Genomic DNA, 16,811 nt, shown 5'->3' on the forward strand with positions numbered 1-16,811 from the left:
TGTTTAATGTTTGAATTTTGACATTTGGAAGTCTTGCACTTTATTTACAGAGTCAAAAAGCCACAAGGCTTTACATTTTGTAAATGTTTTTGTTCTTATTTAGTTGTTTGAAATCTTCGCTTGCCCTGTATCCTCACCCCCAGACAGAGTTTATACAACCAGGAGGAGACTTCAAGCTTGTGACTATTTTTTTTTTTAAAAAAGACAGGACCCAAGTACAAAGTTAAAAACAACATTTGGGTCTTCAGAGCATGAGGTTCAAAGGTGTCTTATTTTAGATACCTTTGTCATCAACTTCTCATAGTTTCCTGCAGGACATGAGCTGAAAAAAGAAACGTGGAAATACTTTAAAAAAAAGTGATAACATTGCAGGGGCAGGGGACTGTCCTCTTTTTAAAATCCTTTAAAAATTTCTTTACACCCACAAACCTATGCTTCTTTCTCCCTTTTCCACCCTGCAAACAACAATGTTTCTAAATGGCCACCAAAGAGCTTTCATGGAAAATATTTTTCTGACTGTGATTCTTCTGTGGTCTACAATTACTGCAGATAAGCATTTGTTCACTTCAGTTTTCCTGTATAAGCAAATAAAAGAAAAAGTGAAGACAGGAAATGTATTTTCATGTACAAATAATAAGCACAATCACCTTTTGTGTTGTGTTTTCATTGGTTAGCTGTGACTTAGACTTGTTTTTCAAACTTTCTTTCATTGCATCTCCAAGCATTTTCACATTCGCCTGCATATCTCAAGATTAATGTCCTGTCTATGTCAGTGCATTTGCCCTAGCTCAGACAAAAAAATGAACCTTCTGCTTTGGTTTTTTTATTCCCCTTATAACTTTTCCAAAGTATCTGAAATAAATACTCCCCAGAAATCATTACTTTGCCATTTGCTATAGTATAGCATCTAGACTCAAACTGTATGTCTGTCTTCATTTTTGTGGTTAGTGATTTCAGCAGAAGATGTAGATTGAGTTTCGGCTCACTCTTCTGGAAAGACACACAGCTTATGCTACAATATGTTTGACCAATGTAACAGGATTGCTACATCTCTGACCGTATGTTTGTTGCAGTGTATTAATCTAATGAAATTATTAAAAAAATGAATAATATCTAGGGACTCCTGAAAATCTTCTGCTGCAATGTAACAGCACTACATGCTGTTAACTGTGAATTGGTTTAATAAAGAAAAAATCGGCATGCTTGCACCCTGGCATCTGAAGACTTACTCTTCTATCCTCCTGCTCTCAAGAACCACCATGTTTTGATGTATTTTTACACTAAGTTGGATTCTTTGGGTCATTATGCTTCAAAATATTTTTCCAAATTTTATTTTTTCCTCTACTGATTGAAAAAAATCCCATGCTTTTGACCCCTGACTTGTACCTGTAGTGTTTTGAGGCTAACCCTATGAATTCAGGCAAAGTCGCCCAACTAGAAATAATGGGGTATTCAAATGGGCTGGGTATCTGCCACTCCTACATCATTGAGATTTGTGACTACTTATTTTTTTTACATATTGGGCCATTTACAGTAAAAGCTGTAGACAGTCTGAGTTAAAAAAATTGGCACAGGTCCTTCCTTTGACAAACCCGACAAACCACTAACCATTTTTAAATTCCAAACATTGCACTTTCTAGGGGAGAAGGAACGGGGGGGGAAGCAAAGGCTTGGTTTTCCAGCTGCAACAACCTCTACTCACATCAGCAGTGAAATCCTGGCTATGGGATGGTTTTTTGTGTTACCGAGTCATAGCACTGGTAGTGTTGCTTAAAGACTTTTCCAGTGCTGTAAGAAATCACTGCAGCATTAGGGCTGTTAACTTTATTTCTGAGCTTCCAATTATTTTTGAAATGTTTTTGCTGAAATTACATTCACTTGTGAGCTTACAGTATTTATATGGAAACATGTATCATTAAAACAGGTGCCCAGAGACACTGTGGAGTCTTCATCCTCGGAGGTGCTCACCACTCAGCTGGCCAAGACCCTGAGCAAGCCAACGCAGCTCCAAAGCTGATCCTGCTCTGAGCGAGGGCTGGGACCAGATGCCCTCCAGACAGCCCCTGCAGACAGAATAGATTATTCGATGATTCTGTTGTTCACTGTCATGGTAGCAAACTTAGTGCAGGTGCTTCCTTTTTCTGCCATGTATTTAATATTTTTCTCATTACGTTATTACCTACTTCTGCTGTAATGAGATTTCAATGCTTCTTAGTATTTTGAGTAGGTACAGGACATACAGAGGGTCATTTGTTAAGAAGAAAGTAGTATCATCCCTAATTAACTTTGTATGCTATTTACCTGCTAATTTGTTTTAAGTGTTTTAAAATACAAACACAATGTGAATTAAGATAATAAACTACTGGACGGAGCAATTTATACCCTTCAGATCTGAGAGCATTGGTACCACTTCTCATAACAGTTTTATTTTGGATAAATTACCCATTGACATAGCTTAGCTTTTGCTACAGAGGGTAGTTGCCAAAGTTCATTTCTAGGCCCAATGTTTTTTAGCTGGAACATAGTCTGATAGAGACTGAAACCTCCTGGGCAGTGCAATGAACAAAACATGGGAGTCAAAGGCTTTGGTCGATTCAAATTTCTGCCACTGAGTAAGCTCATTCGTAAACCAGACTGGGGCCTAATTCAAGGTTTATTATAACCAGGAGGAAGCTTTATATGGAATTCAGTGGACTCTGTCCCAATGCCCACAATGTGGGTCCTGTGACTCAGACTTGAGATCAGGAATGACTGGTGAGATCTCATCTCAGTTCTCATTCTGACTCTTTCTAGCCTTGTGCAAGCAAAAATGCTCAGTTTTTATCTTCAAGATAACACTAGGGACTAGAGGCAGCCTCAGTGGGGATGGGAAAGAGGGTTGCAGAAGAACAGCCACCGCCACGCACGCGCCGTGCGTTGCGTGCTGCAGAGCACGGTGCCAACTGGTTGGTGAGGGAGGGACAGCCTGTTCTCCCCAGGTAAGTTTTCTCATTAAATACTCACCAGTTGCCTCAGAGGGCTCTCACGGACATTGTTTACTGCCATCGTTGTTGTTGTTGTATTAATTGCTGTTAATTACAATACGATTGTAATAATGCCTGCAGCAAGGCTTTCTAATTCAGGGAAATGGGCAAACGATGCTCAGCTCCTACCTGTAGGTGCAGGATTGTTTCTCATTTGTCAGCTGCATTTAAACACCTTCATTATGCTGAAGTATCAGAGACTTCTAATCCACCTGTCTTGCAGACAGGGAGGCATTTGTGTTTTGCTTTGGGGTGGGTTGTTTTTGGTTGTTGCTTTCGTAAGAACTCGGTGTTAATAAAATTCACCCTGCAGGTCAGGAAGTCCTCCTGCAGGCAGATGGAATTTAAAGATTATCCAGAAACACCATCCAAAACTGTCTGTATCTGGCAGTGATGTTGATCATGGTGGGAGAAGATCCTGTTTATGTTTTCCTTGCTGCAAGGGCATAAATTATGGGATGCATATGAACCAAACCTCAATTTCTGTGCACCTCTTGCAGGAGGTCTGTGTTTATAAACGCACAAACCATCTGTTTAGTGTTTGCAAATTAAACACCTGCTTTTTTATAGTACAATTTAATATCTAGTTCCAAAAAAGCCTGTGAGGTCCAATGAAGCTGCGCAGGCTGTTGCTTGATTCTTTGCAAGAAATGCAAAATGGTCACATAATTAAAGAAAATGCCTGCAAATGCAGACCGCATTTTCCTGTCTCAGTTGAACTCCTATGCTCAAGTAATTAACTGCACCTTTGAAATGAAAACTTCGCAATCGCTTCAATTTTTGCATATCTTGTATCAATTTGTTTGATGTGTCTATCATCATTGAGAAATAATCGGAAGAACTGTACATAAATCAGTTTTACAAATAAGTAAATACATAATGTACTGTGGATATATCATGTGAATGTCAAGCTGCCATATCTGCTTTTTCATTTACAGGAAATATCTCCAAGTCACTGTTTGTGTTAACAAATCCTTTCCAGCACTAAGGTGGCTACTAGCTTTCCATATAAGACACTGTTTAGCTTGGAAAGGTGGTTTGGCTTCACAATTGCCAGAGATACTCAGAAAGCCAAGAAGATTGTTTCTCCAAACTTTGAAGGAAAGTGGTTAAAGTAGGTTTTGAGTACCCTTGGTTAGGATAGCTGGACATTTTACAAAATCTCACAGAGCATCTATTTGCATCATTAAATGCCTAAATATGTTTCCCAGACTGGCCTTAAATCAACAAATAGATTGTGTTGCAAAAGGATTTTAAGCCTTTTCTTCAGAGTGAAACCAGCCATGAAAATTCTGGCACGTTCCTAAATTTGTTCCACTGGATTCTTTGTGTAACTGAAAGTCTAGTTTTAACAGGTGCTGTTAAAGCTTGTGCTGTTTTATGAGGAACATTTTGGTCAGCTCCACTGAAAATTCATGATTCACCAAGTGTCTGTCAATCTTTTAGTATATTTTGCTATGTGGTGGAATGGAAACTAACCTCTTTATCAGTGAGTACATCCTGCAAACATTTAACAAAACAAAATGAAAAAAGCTCATTTGATTTGAGAATCCAGAGTAAAATTTTCTTAGCTTATTATTACTTTATTCCAGGCAGTGCAACAAAAATGTGTCATCATCCCAGCTGCTCCAGGACTTTATTAATAAATGGCTGTAACTGTCCGATGGTGCATGCAAGGAGTTTGGCTCTGTTCCCACTGAAGTCAATGGGAGTTTTGCTACTGACTACAACAAAGTGTCTTATCCTTGGGTGAACTTAATGAATGTGTCATTTCCACGAATAGCATACACCATGTTTTATTATGATTATTTGGTTTACTAATAGTTGATTATTGGTCACTTAAAACTTATGTGTTTGATGATGGGATACATTTTGTCCCTTCAACTATGTACTTTGTGCAGCCACAGAAATGGAAATAAGACACATATTGGCACATGAGGCACAACTAAGAATTCATCTGCCAAAGAGGGTTCCTCAGCTGGTGTAAGGGAAAAATAGCTAACTCGTGTGTCTTGCAAACATAACGCCCAGGACAACATGGTACACAGCCAAAATGCAGGAGGCTTCATGGATTTTTAGCTTTCAAATGGCCCTGAGAAGCATTCCCAGGCAGTAGAGAGCAGTGCTTCAGGGTCTGTACATCTCAGAGTCACTGCAGCACTGGCTTTGGCTGAGTTGTTGGCTCCCGAGTTTGATCACCAATATATCAATATATCAGTTCTTCACAGCATTAATAGCAAAAACCTTTTGAATTAATCGCTTCAATTTGTTGTACAGCCATGTGTCTGACTTCTCAGGGAACATCCCCTGGTTTTCTATGCAACAGTGAGTGAGGGCACTCTCTGATGCTTTCCTGATGAACTACTGAAAAGCTTGTCTGTCTCTGGCACACAGGGAGAAGGCACTTGAGGACTGGAACTACTCAAATGTTTTAACCTGAGTGTTGAAGTAAGAAAGGCTGAAAGGGAAGGAATGCCAAGAACTCTTATTGTTTCATTGAAGACCTTAGACGCAGAGCTATAAGCTGCAGTCCCTGTGTGACCTGCTCCTCATTAGTGCCTACTTCCACTCAACACCTTTTAGCCCCCGAGTGCTTTCCCCTGGCTCATCACAGCTGCCTCTGGCCACTTACAGCAGCAGCGGTCTCTCTCCCAGAGACTTACAGCTCCTTCCAATCACTCTTACCGCGCTCGTAAATGCCGTGATGGTGACGATGGCTCAGAGCAGCGGGAGGAAGCTGTTCAGAGTGGGAAGGTGATGAAGAGCAGCTGGTACAGCAGTAGGAGTGCGGGAACAAGCCCAGGCTCCTCTGCCCCTCCTCATGTTTGCCTGATGCATGACCCTGCTCACGGGGCTCCTAAGCCCTTCCCTACGCCCAGGCGCTTTGAGACAATCTCAGCGTTGGAGAGGTTGGCCGGCCCACTGAGGGCAACTTCCTTCTTTCTCTTCTTACTCATTTGTTACTATAAGGAAACTTTCTAATTCTCAGGAAAATGTGTTTCCCGTTTAATAAAGTACATGGGTATGCGTCAATCACGCTGATACGACCACTGTGATTTAGGAAAGCAAAGAGAATGACGTTGGCTCCTGGAGCATCGGTCCACCTCGCTGACACCCACCACGGGAGTCCCCATGCAGCCCGGACTGTGACGGTATCCTTCTATCCAGGGTGTTCAGGGTGAGGGGACATGCTCCGGCCAGTTCAAAAACTGTCAGCTCTCAATATAATTTACAGTACTTAGCAGAGAACTGCAACAGATCAAATTAAAAATAAATGTGTTATGAGGTGCAGAATAACCCCACTACAAACCTGATCTGCTTCAACTGCGTTGCCTGTGCAGCATAACCAGTTTCTTGGCCTCCGCTTTACTCTCCCATTACAGAAGCCTCCTCACACTCATGAACATGTGTTTCTAATCAGAAAATGCTCAAGGAAAGACCACCTGCCTACAAAAGATACTTTTTTTCTGAGTCCCAGTGGGCGCCTTACAGACAGGTTTTAGTATACAGCAAAAAATGAACAGAGCAAAAAGCTGAAAGGACAGCTTTCTTTTAAGGAAAGCCTACAGTGTTAACTGAGATGTTTGTAACAAAGCTAGGAAAGAAGACATTTCTTAATTATTATTCCTGCTGAAGATATCCTGAATAAAGAACTTCATGGGAGAAAGCAGTAATAAGAAACTTGTCCTTCGCTTCGGCGCTTTAGTTTACTTTGGCTTGTCTAACCACTTTTTGAGGAAAAAATGTCTGAATGCACTCAAACAGGGAAATAAAAGCTCCTTATGCCTCCTGATTTTCAAATGAGAGTTTTCTGAGCCATCACTAAGCAGTGGGCAGTTAAAAAATCAATACTGTTGTTTCTAGGGCTCTTTAAACATAAACCACAGAGATTGCTAGACGAGGAAGGTAATCATCTCTGTGGCTTATTACATTAACATCAGGTCAGCCATATGTTAAAAGCCTCTAAACTGGGGAACTCAAAGAGTAGGAGTGACGACCCCTTGCATTTGAGGCTTGACCCAAAGTGGACTTGGTTTAATGTTTTCTGTTGACTTGAGTGGACACTGGGACAATCTGATCTGCTTTAGTACTTTCAATTTCACACAGTCATGCCTTTAAGAATAATGAGAATGCAGCCTGAGAGTGATGGAGGCTTTGCTTAGCTGGACCATCAGTGTAAAAAATAAGTCAGAGGCCACTTTGATCCAAAATGGACTCGGCACTGTAAGTTTGATAGCAACAAACAAATAAATAAATAAATAAAACCACTAAAAAAAAGATGTCAGAATCTGTAGGAAAGAAACATTAGCAATTTAGTGACGGTCAGAATCAATGACACAGTGTCATTGCTAATGTCAATCAGCACCTAAATAGGGCAGCATGTGGGAAAACAGCCCCTTCTCTCGGAGCGGTTCTCCCTGGCTGTAGGTTCTTTTATTTCAACAACAACAGAAATTGGGGATGAAGATTTCTCGCAGCCCAAAGGGACTCTAAGGAGCTCATCACCCAGAAACAAGAAAGGCCTCTGCAAGCCTGAGCCTGTGCTAGGCAGCTGCAGACAACTCTCTGGAAACGGGCAACGTGCCACGTGAGAGGCCAGCAGAAGACCTTGTGGTGAGCCCATGCGCTGCTGCTGCCAGAGATCAGGCTGGAAGTTGACGTCTGAGCATCCTCCAGCTGCCACGCACATCCCGCCTGCGTCCTGGGGTGGCCACAGTGGGTCACGTACCGCGGCCAGACGAGCGTCGGAGGGGGGCGAGTAGTGACGTTACAGTCAGACCGCCAGCAGCACAAGGGGGTGGTTGCAAAGGAGTGGCTATAGCTTTAAAAGTCTTTACAGCCCTAGGCCATTACTCGTTTTCAAAACCGATATCTGCTCTGCACTTCTCTCTTCTCAAATGTTAAGCACACACCTTTCTTCCAGGAAGCTTCTTATCCACAACTAGCTGCTTAATTCCTTTCTACCGAGCTTGCAGGCCTGAGATCAATGCGATAACAACACAAAAAAGCTCCAAAACCAGCAACGATCCTGCTCCAGTGGCTGCCCGTGTGCTTCTGTGCAACAGCTCTGAGAAGATGGAATTTAAGCAGGCTCTTGCGGCTTCATGTAAGTCATGCAGTGACTGCCAGGGTCCTCAAGCAATTCTGATCTAGCTCATACACACGCAGGAAAAGGCAAGCAAGTAATATGCATGGACATACGTACAAACATGCATGCTCCATAATCCCCCACGCAGTATGGATGAGCAGATCAAGCAGTACTTTATAAAGGGAAAATGACATGTACTTAACGATGTGCAAAATCTTAAGTGGCTTAAAAGTTTGTTTTAGGACCACCAGGGACTTGCTGTTTGTCCAGGCCTATCTGAGCAAACCAGATGTCTCGACTTCAGAAGAATAGGGCTAGAAAAGTAAGGGTGACTCTCTATTCAAAATACTTCACATTGGACCTGGCCACTTTGTTTCAGACATAGATGGGAAGAATTTCTACAGAATAAACAAGACAAAAGGAAGAGATGGAAAATGCCTGTTCTCAAAATACTCTGTGTAGCCCAGATAATACGTTTTGAGCACTTAAATTCATCCAGCCACTTCTTATTTACATCACTGATGTATACTTCTAAATAACCAAGTTGCATTTGATTTAGGATAATAGCTGAAATCTGCTGCTAGGGACTGGAAATGTTGGTATAAACAAGGCCTCTGGGTCCAGTTCTCTGTCTTTGGCATGATACTTGTGGCTTTGGGGTTTGCAGTGCTTGTTGGAACCACAGTGTCCTCCTGCTCCTCCATGCTGGCTGGATTAAGTAGGAGTGGATTTTTTTCCCATCATCTTCTGCATTTCAGAAAAAATGCAGCCAGATCTCCTAACGTCCCATTAATTGCATACTTTATGACTTCTCTGCAGGCTCTAATAGATGGACAGCTGCAGTTGGGCTATATGGGTGAAAGCAAATAAATTTAAACTCGAGATTTGGTATTCTTGAACAAACTTGTGTATAGTCGATACCTGTCTCTGCTTTTCACCAATAGCCATGGTGACATCTCAGTGTCCATTTCTGACCATACAGTACCATCTCTGTTCAGCCACTAAATACAGACCCAAGCCAAGAATTTGTGCAAGGGTTAACAGGCCATTTTTTTGATAACGCTATCAGGATTTTATTTCTTCCTCACTGGATATCGTGATGGTTGTGTTACACTATATATCCACTCCCAGCCTTTCTACTGGTCCTTTGCTCCTAAATCTCCCAAATTCATTCCACTTGGAATGTTTTTAAATTATTACCCTAATCCAGGAAATAATATGATCTTCCCTCAGAAAGGGAGACCATCTTCAAGGTTTCTTCAGGAAGCCTTCTTTGATTTGGAAAGCCTTCATCAGCATCTACCTCAGGTATTTCACAGATAACATAGGCACTCCAGATTCCCATATTGTTGTGGTAACAGCAGTTGTTGATGGCACTCTAGCCAATGTTTTGAAGGCTTCGGTCAAAGCCCAATGCTACAGCCAGACAGCTGCAATGACTGGCACTGACTTTCCCTAGCAAAACCCACAAGTGGTTTGTGATCTGTCCAAATGGTAAAGAGACTTCCCATGCAATTATTGAGGCACTTTTAAGTCCAAAGATAACAGTTAGACTTTCTGTCTCCAACCGGCAGTAACTCTATCCTGCCAGTTGATTATTCCTCAGTGGCTGTCACATTATGGGTCAGAACTACCCCTTCTCTTACATTACAGATAAACTGTTGCTCAAAATAAATAAGTAGTATAGAGTGCCTGGGAAGCTCCAACACACGTGGTTCTCTTTCTCAGTACCAGCGATGTCTCTTCTTCTTAGCAAGCAATGTAAATAATTTGAAACTGCTAAAGCACAAGGAGAAAAAATGGTGATAAAAGTTAAATGAATGCATACATGCTTCGAGATGTGATGTTCAGGAAATCTGAATTCTTTCACTGTTCATCCTATGTCTCCTGCAAGACGGACTCCCTCTTTGCTTGTTCTGCTGCCATCCAGATCCATATTTGTGTTTAAGCATGTGTTTTGTTTTACAGGAAACCTCAACGCATATATGTTTGAAGTGCCCTCCTTGGCTTATCAATATTACCTCTGCGTGAGGTGAGGATATAAATAGCACTTGCTAAATCACCTTTCTTGTCAATTCTGGAAGATGATTACAGTTCACTTGGCAACTTACAACATCAGTACAAACAAACCTCTGTGAATGTCTAAAACATGTCATTCTTACAATCATCTTCCCACTAACTCCATTGGCAAGTCCTCTGTCCGTACACATAAAGTAATTATCAAACATGGAGACATCCGTCACTAGCTTTCATACAGCCCCTTCAGATGTGGCTAGTTTTGTCTGGCTTAATGATAGAGGAGGTTCAGTCAGAATATTACAATGGTGAAATGATGTTGGCCTGTCATCTAAACTCTCTAATTTAACCTCAGGTTTTTCTCTGAGGATGTTAAGAGCCCAGTTCGTATTCATATGTTTTGGCCTAGATATAAATCTTGATCTTTACAACTCATTAACCCCTTTCAACAGCACTATGTGCATCTTCAGTGTGTGGTAGAATCTAATTTGAAGGTTTGCCCCAGTTTCAATTTAATTTCTAACAAGCAACCTTCTGCCCAAGAAATTCACGTCAGTCCCTTGGACATAAGGACTAGGTAAGGCTCTGGCCTTTTTAATTCTTTAGGTTTTTATTTTATTATATATTTTAGGGTTTATATTTTAGCATTTATTTTATTTAGCTTGTTTGTCAGTACTACAGTTGTGACCAAGATCAGCCGTGCATAGCATGGCTGATATACTTCATGTATACTAATACATAAATGTGTAACTCAAGTCTTTGTCTTCACATCTTGGGTATCTAATTATTTCTCTGTGTCACTAGTTGGCAAGATTCTAATTTCTTTCCTTTCAGGCATATATGTCTTTCCCCAGGATAAGAAAGTTCTTTACTCTTTCCTTTTCCTACCCTCTTTTGGACTCAACCTCATTGATTTGAGAAGATGATTGATGGACTGCTTTGCATTTTCTGGCTGAATGCCTAATCTTGAGGTATTTCTGACATGAGGCCACTTAAAATATACATACTCACCTGAAGTGAGCTATCTCTTCCAGAGCATAAAAAACCCTTTGTGAGCCTGAGACTCTTCCAGCACACTTTGCATTTTGTTTACTAAGCCCATTTGTTTTCCCCTCTGTCCTAAGCACAAGTCTTGCAATATTCCTCGCTGCTGCTTCCATTGCTAATAATAATGCCATTACTTTAGGCCATGTTAAATTCACTTCTGCCTTAAATTTGAAAGCTGTCATTATTCATACAAAGCAATCTGTCCCACAGTGTCACCTTTAAGACATTTCCAGAAAAGCAATATATAAGCTTTGCTGCATACACTATGGATTCCCTTTGCATCCTGATACAAGTCTGAAATGTGAATCATTTTCCAGTAACTCCATATAAGTGGTATGTAGCCTTCTGTTAAGAGTTTTGCAGATCTTCAAAATGCCTTCTCATGAGTTCTGAGGCTGTAAGAAACTCTGTAAGTGGGCAGAGACTTTGCTGCTCTATCACTCTGAGGGAATACTTGCTACCCCTGTCTACCATGTCCATCACAAGAAATCAGTGGCAGCATCTTAAAATAAAATTATAATTTTCACTGGTTGCACTGACTCTCTTAATTTGTCATAAATTTTAATGATTTTCAAGTGTTCCTTGTCAGCAATGTTGTTAACTCTCTACCAGAATACTGCAAGCTGTAAATGGCTGCCTAACTTAACTATGGCATGACTGGAATGGGAACAGGGGGGAAAACACTACCACTTAATGACAGGGAGTAAGAGATGGATGGAGTGTTATATTCTGGGGTAACCACATGCTGACGGTAAGCTTGGGTTTGTTTTCTTAAATGAAGAGCATCTCTTTGAGTTTGCCTGTCTTTTAATTTTGCCACAATACTCTGCACTTCTTAGAGCTTTTAAGCATAGCTTTTTATTTTTTCAAATGAAGTTCATATATATTTGGATGATTTTCCTTTATACACAGAAATACTGCAGATGTCATAAAAGAACATCAAACTCCAGATTTCATGTCTTCCGTCTGCTGAATTCTAAAGTGTGGCTCCTTGTGAGGCAGATGACTGCTTTATAAGAAAACCAAACAAATTTGCAAAGTAGTCTTCCACCTTAATTTAGATTAAACCATCTGTCCATAGATTATGAATGCTATAAACAGCATAATTTCAAAAATTAAATTAATAAGAAGGGTTCATATAGCAGTTCTGTTTCACATTCTCATTTGTACTACAGATCTTTTTAGGTGTTTCAAATCCAAAACAGGTATCTGCAGGCAATTGTAAAAAACAGAATAGTAATTTATGTCCATGTTTGTGTGCATTTGAAGATGGCTGTCCACTGCTGTGTGGAAATTGGACCAGTGACCAGCTGACAAAACTTTTTTGCTTCTTCCCTACTCTTTCTCTCAAGGTCAAAGACCCCAGGAACAGAGGGAATGACCTCTAAAGTTATTTAAACATTTCCCTGCCATCACATCTTTCATTCAGATTTGCACTTGACTAGGAGGACAGCGATGCTACATGAATGTTTGTGGGCTAATGGCACTTATAGTTCAGATGTTTGTTAACAGCAATACATCAAGGACATACTCTCTCAAAATGGAATAGGCAATCCTTGTTAATCGCCTGCCTTGACTAAACAACACAGTTCCATCCTCAGTACCAAAGCTGGACTTTGGAAGGATATCCACATATAAGTCAAAATCTATGACTCAAAAATTTCGCCTTAGCTTGTAGGTCCTCTTTAGGACTTAAACCTCTCCTCTTTGTCCAGGTAGAAGTTCTGTAAGGCCAGGTATGTTACATATTCATCCTCCTTCTCTTGTGCAATGCCAAGCCAAGGGTCACAAGTATGTGGCATGGTAACTGCAGGAATACCATGGGAAGAGGCAGTGCTTCTTTTTAGGAAGGAGGGCTCCAACCAAACTGGCAGCAAAGTAGTTAGTGAAGTGGTATAACGATCCTTAGAAAGGTCCGAGGTGGGGCAGACGTATTTGTGCAGATTTGGGAAAACTGTGGCATAAAACAAACAAGGTGAGGGCCAAGTTTGCTCAAGCTTAGTTTCCAGGGATTTGGATGAATGGGAATAAAGAACTGGGCCTAGACAACATGCATTAACTGTGTTGCCAGCCGGAGAACAGGGCACATATGGCGGGGGGGGGGAATAAGAAGTGGAAGAAAGTACTCTAGAAGGAGTAAGAATTGATGGTACAAGAAGAAATGTGTCAAGCAGACAGCTGCACGTACTGTTGTAGCCACCTGCAAGTGAGGTACTACCATACCTAACTCTTTTTTTGAATCTAGTGCTTTCTCAAGACTGCCTAGCTAGGAGGTACAGTTGTTAAGCCAGGAAACAGAAGCAACAGTGTATAACTCGGGTATTAAATCACATCTGGCAACCCCACACTCTTACGTTATTATTTGCCAAAGTGATCAACCTATTGAATGAAAGCAAAACATGTAAAAAAAATCAGCAAATAAATGTATATATGACTTGAAAATATTTATGGTTTGATGACAAGCAGCAAGAAAGACTAATTCAGTCAGTTAACTATTTTTTGACTAATCAAAATAGTCACCAGCAGAAAACCTACTATGACCAGTTCAAAGCATATGGGATATATCACATTGCCTTTCTTCTGTTGACAATATTTAAAAGAAACTAAACCCTCTCCATTTGGCATTCAAAAAAGAACCAACCACATGATTTCTGTTTATTAACATACCATATACAACCGAATCTCCAGAATTGTGCAAGTCTTTCTGTGCAAAAGACTGTAAAATTGTGTAAGTTTTTCAAGACTTTCTGACTTGAAGACAGAAAGATTTTTGTTTAACTGTATTAATGGACTTAGAAGAAACTTAGCTTGAATGTCTGTTCATTACATATGCTGCTAGGACCAGATTATGACTTAAGAAAAAAAAAATTAGGTAAATTTGATTTTCTTAGGTATATTATGAAACTGCTATGCAAAACACGACCATTATTTTTCCCTCAGAAATTGTCACAACATTTCTCCTTGGTCTTTTGTTTAGAAGTCAAATATCTTTCAGGTTTACCATTTGGCATTTGAAAAATAATTTAAACAATGTGGATGTAATCTGTTACCTTGGTCTATCAGACAAATTGCCAGGTAGTGTAGGAAGACAGATGTTCCTTTTTTGCTTAGCTTTTATGTTCAGTAAACCTTTTATGTTGGTTCTAAAATAATATGGCAGTGTCACAAATGACCACCTTGCAGTCTGAAACACAGCAAATGTTCCATAACAAATAATTCGGCAGCCAAATCCCACCTCTTTTCTTGTTGGTGAGTTTTGTATTAACAGAAAATGTTCCTCATTTTAATTAAACAGGAAAATTGTTTTGCAATATTCTGTAGTTTATTCAAGAGCATCTGGTTTCATTATCTAAGATTGGAAAACTGAACTGCTTTGATTGGACACATTAGTCACAAGATATGGGTAAGAATGCTTCCACTTGGCAAGTATTCCTCCCTATTAGTTTAAAATGTGCTCTTTCAGTAAACATTCCTGAGAAAAGCTCCCCAGCTAGCAATGGCCACATGAGGCCAACGTTTAAAGTCACAGACTAGCATATTTCAGAGATGACTCCACCAGGATCCCTGTTCAACTAATTCCTTCTCCTTTTCATTGATACACTGCAGATGGGAAAAAAAACCCAGCACACAGGCTGTGGGCCACTGCAAGTTTTGCCTCTGCAGCAGAATAAGTCTTCTCTGAACATTAAAGACACTGTAAGGTCCAGAGGTTTTTTTGCCACTGAGAACCAGTAAAAAGGCTGAACTCAGGGTAATTAGCCCAACTGCATGTTTTCCTTTCCCTGTTAAATCCCCAAATTTCACCAAGGCCAACCATATTCCGATTGTCACTCTTAGAGCATGGCAATAAGGTATCTCCAAGGTTGTCTCACTCAGGCCTCCTAGGAAACCATTTGTGGGCTTCTGGTCTGGCTGTCCACGCTTATCTGCACTACAGGAACACAAAAAACGGCAAACTGGAGGTGAACTTGTTGTTGATGGACCTGCAGCGCTCCATGCCTTGTATAAGCGCATGCTTTCCAAAGGGGCTGAATGGAAATCTGTTGCCGCCTGGTTGGAGGTACAGCATGGATGGCTGAGGAAGGTTTATACGGGGTTCACCTTACAGATTTTTAGTGAGACCAGGCTTTAGGATGACCTTCAGGTCACGTGTAATTACTGGTGTAGACACAGAGAATGTGGTATAAAGACGACACAACGCACTGAAGGATCTGGCCTGCTTTGGATTTGTTTTTTCCCACAGTCACAGTTGTCTTAAATCTTAATGAAAAAAAGCAAGAAAGGATTATAAATAGTGGACACTGAAGACATCTGGGTTTTAAATTCAGTTAAGAACCGGTCTGTATCTAGCAAAGACAAAAAAATATTTCTGGTGGTTTACACCAATTTTACCCCTTGGGATTTTCTGTTTATTTTGTTTCTTTGGCTAAACATTTGGAGTAAAAATGAAGATGAAAATCTTGGAAGGAACTTTTCAAAACAAGAAATGTACTCCACCCTTATTACAACATTATTCTTGTTTAGCCAAACGTTTTTCCTTTAACAAATGAGCTGATATAGACACAAGTACAGAAAAGGCATAAAAGACCTACCTCAGCTACATCTTTTTAGATAAAAAAAGAATTAGGAGGGGCGAAATGTGTGAATGAACGAGAGAAGGCAAGCAATGTAAAATAAATACAGGAAAGTAATATCCCTTCAGTGAATAAAACTAATATCTTACATAATAGTCCTTTGAGTCCATGAAGAAGAATTTAAATTGAATTAAAAATCAGATGGGCTTCATGGTGGCTTCCCTTTGTGAGGGGCTAGTAAGTCTCATGTAACTAAGCATATGAAGAAGGGAGAAAGCATATGAAGAGGGGAGGGGAAAAAAAGAGTAAATAGCCTTAGCAAAATAGGAGTCACATGGGTAAACATTTCTAAAAGTAAAAGTCACAGTAACCTACACCTTAACCTTCTCAGATGCTTAAGTGAGAGGAAGGCATAAAAAGAAACTTGCAATCATTTCACGAAGCTATCAAAGATGTGGCCTTTCCCCGTGTTTATAGCTGGATTTTATTGCTGGAATGTTGTGCCGTTCACTCAAGTTTAGCGATTTAAGCTTCAAGTTTCTTTCTTAGAGCTAAATTGCTTGCTGGAGTGGCCCCTTGGGGCAGCAGAGTTTTCAACAGAAAGTGGTCACATACATCACCAGTCCCCTGAAGTCTATATAATTGCCTTTGCTCACCTACAGATAGAAGCATTTGGAGCACACTCTCTCCAAGAATTTCCAGAAGGACTTAAAAGAGGGACCATTACATTTCCTGACATCCTCCATATCTCCCAATACAGTTTTCTTCAAAACCTGATTTGACATAATCCAAGTCCTAGGCCAAAAATGCTGTATGGTTTACATTCATTTTTTTCTCATTATGCTACAAATTGCTTCTTGATCACCAAGCCCTGTTAAAGGAGGGCCCACTGAATCAGAGTTGTTTTCAAAGACCGCTTTGGCTACTACGTGCAGTCACCACCTGCGCAGCAGAGCTCTCTCATGCAGCACATGGAGTGCCAATATCTCCCAGAGCAGCCTGTTAAAAACTTACTTTGAAGTAAGCCCTGATTTGAGTGTGGGGGCTTGCAGCAAATGACCT

Source organism: Accipiter gentilis, chromosome 15, assembly GCF_929443795.1.
Source record: "Accipiter gentilis chromosome 15, bAccGen1.1, whole genome shotgun sequence".
NCBI classification, from domain to species: domain Eukaryota; kingdom Metazoa; phylum Chordata; class Aves; order Accipitriformes; family Accipitridae; genus Astur; species Astur gentilis.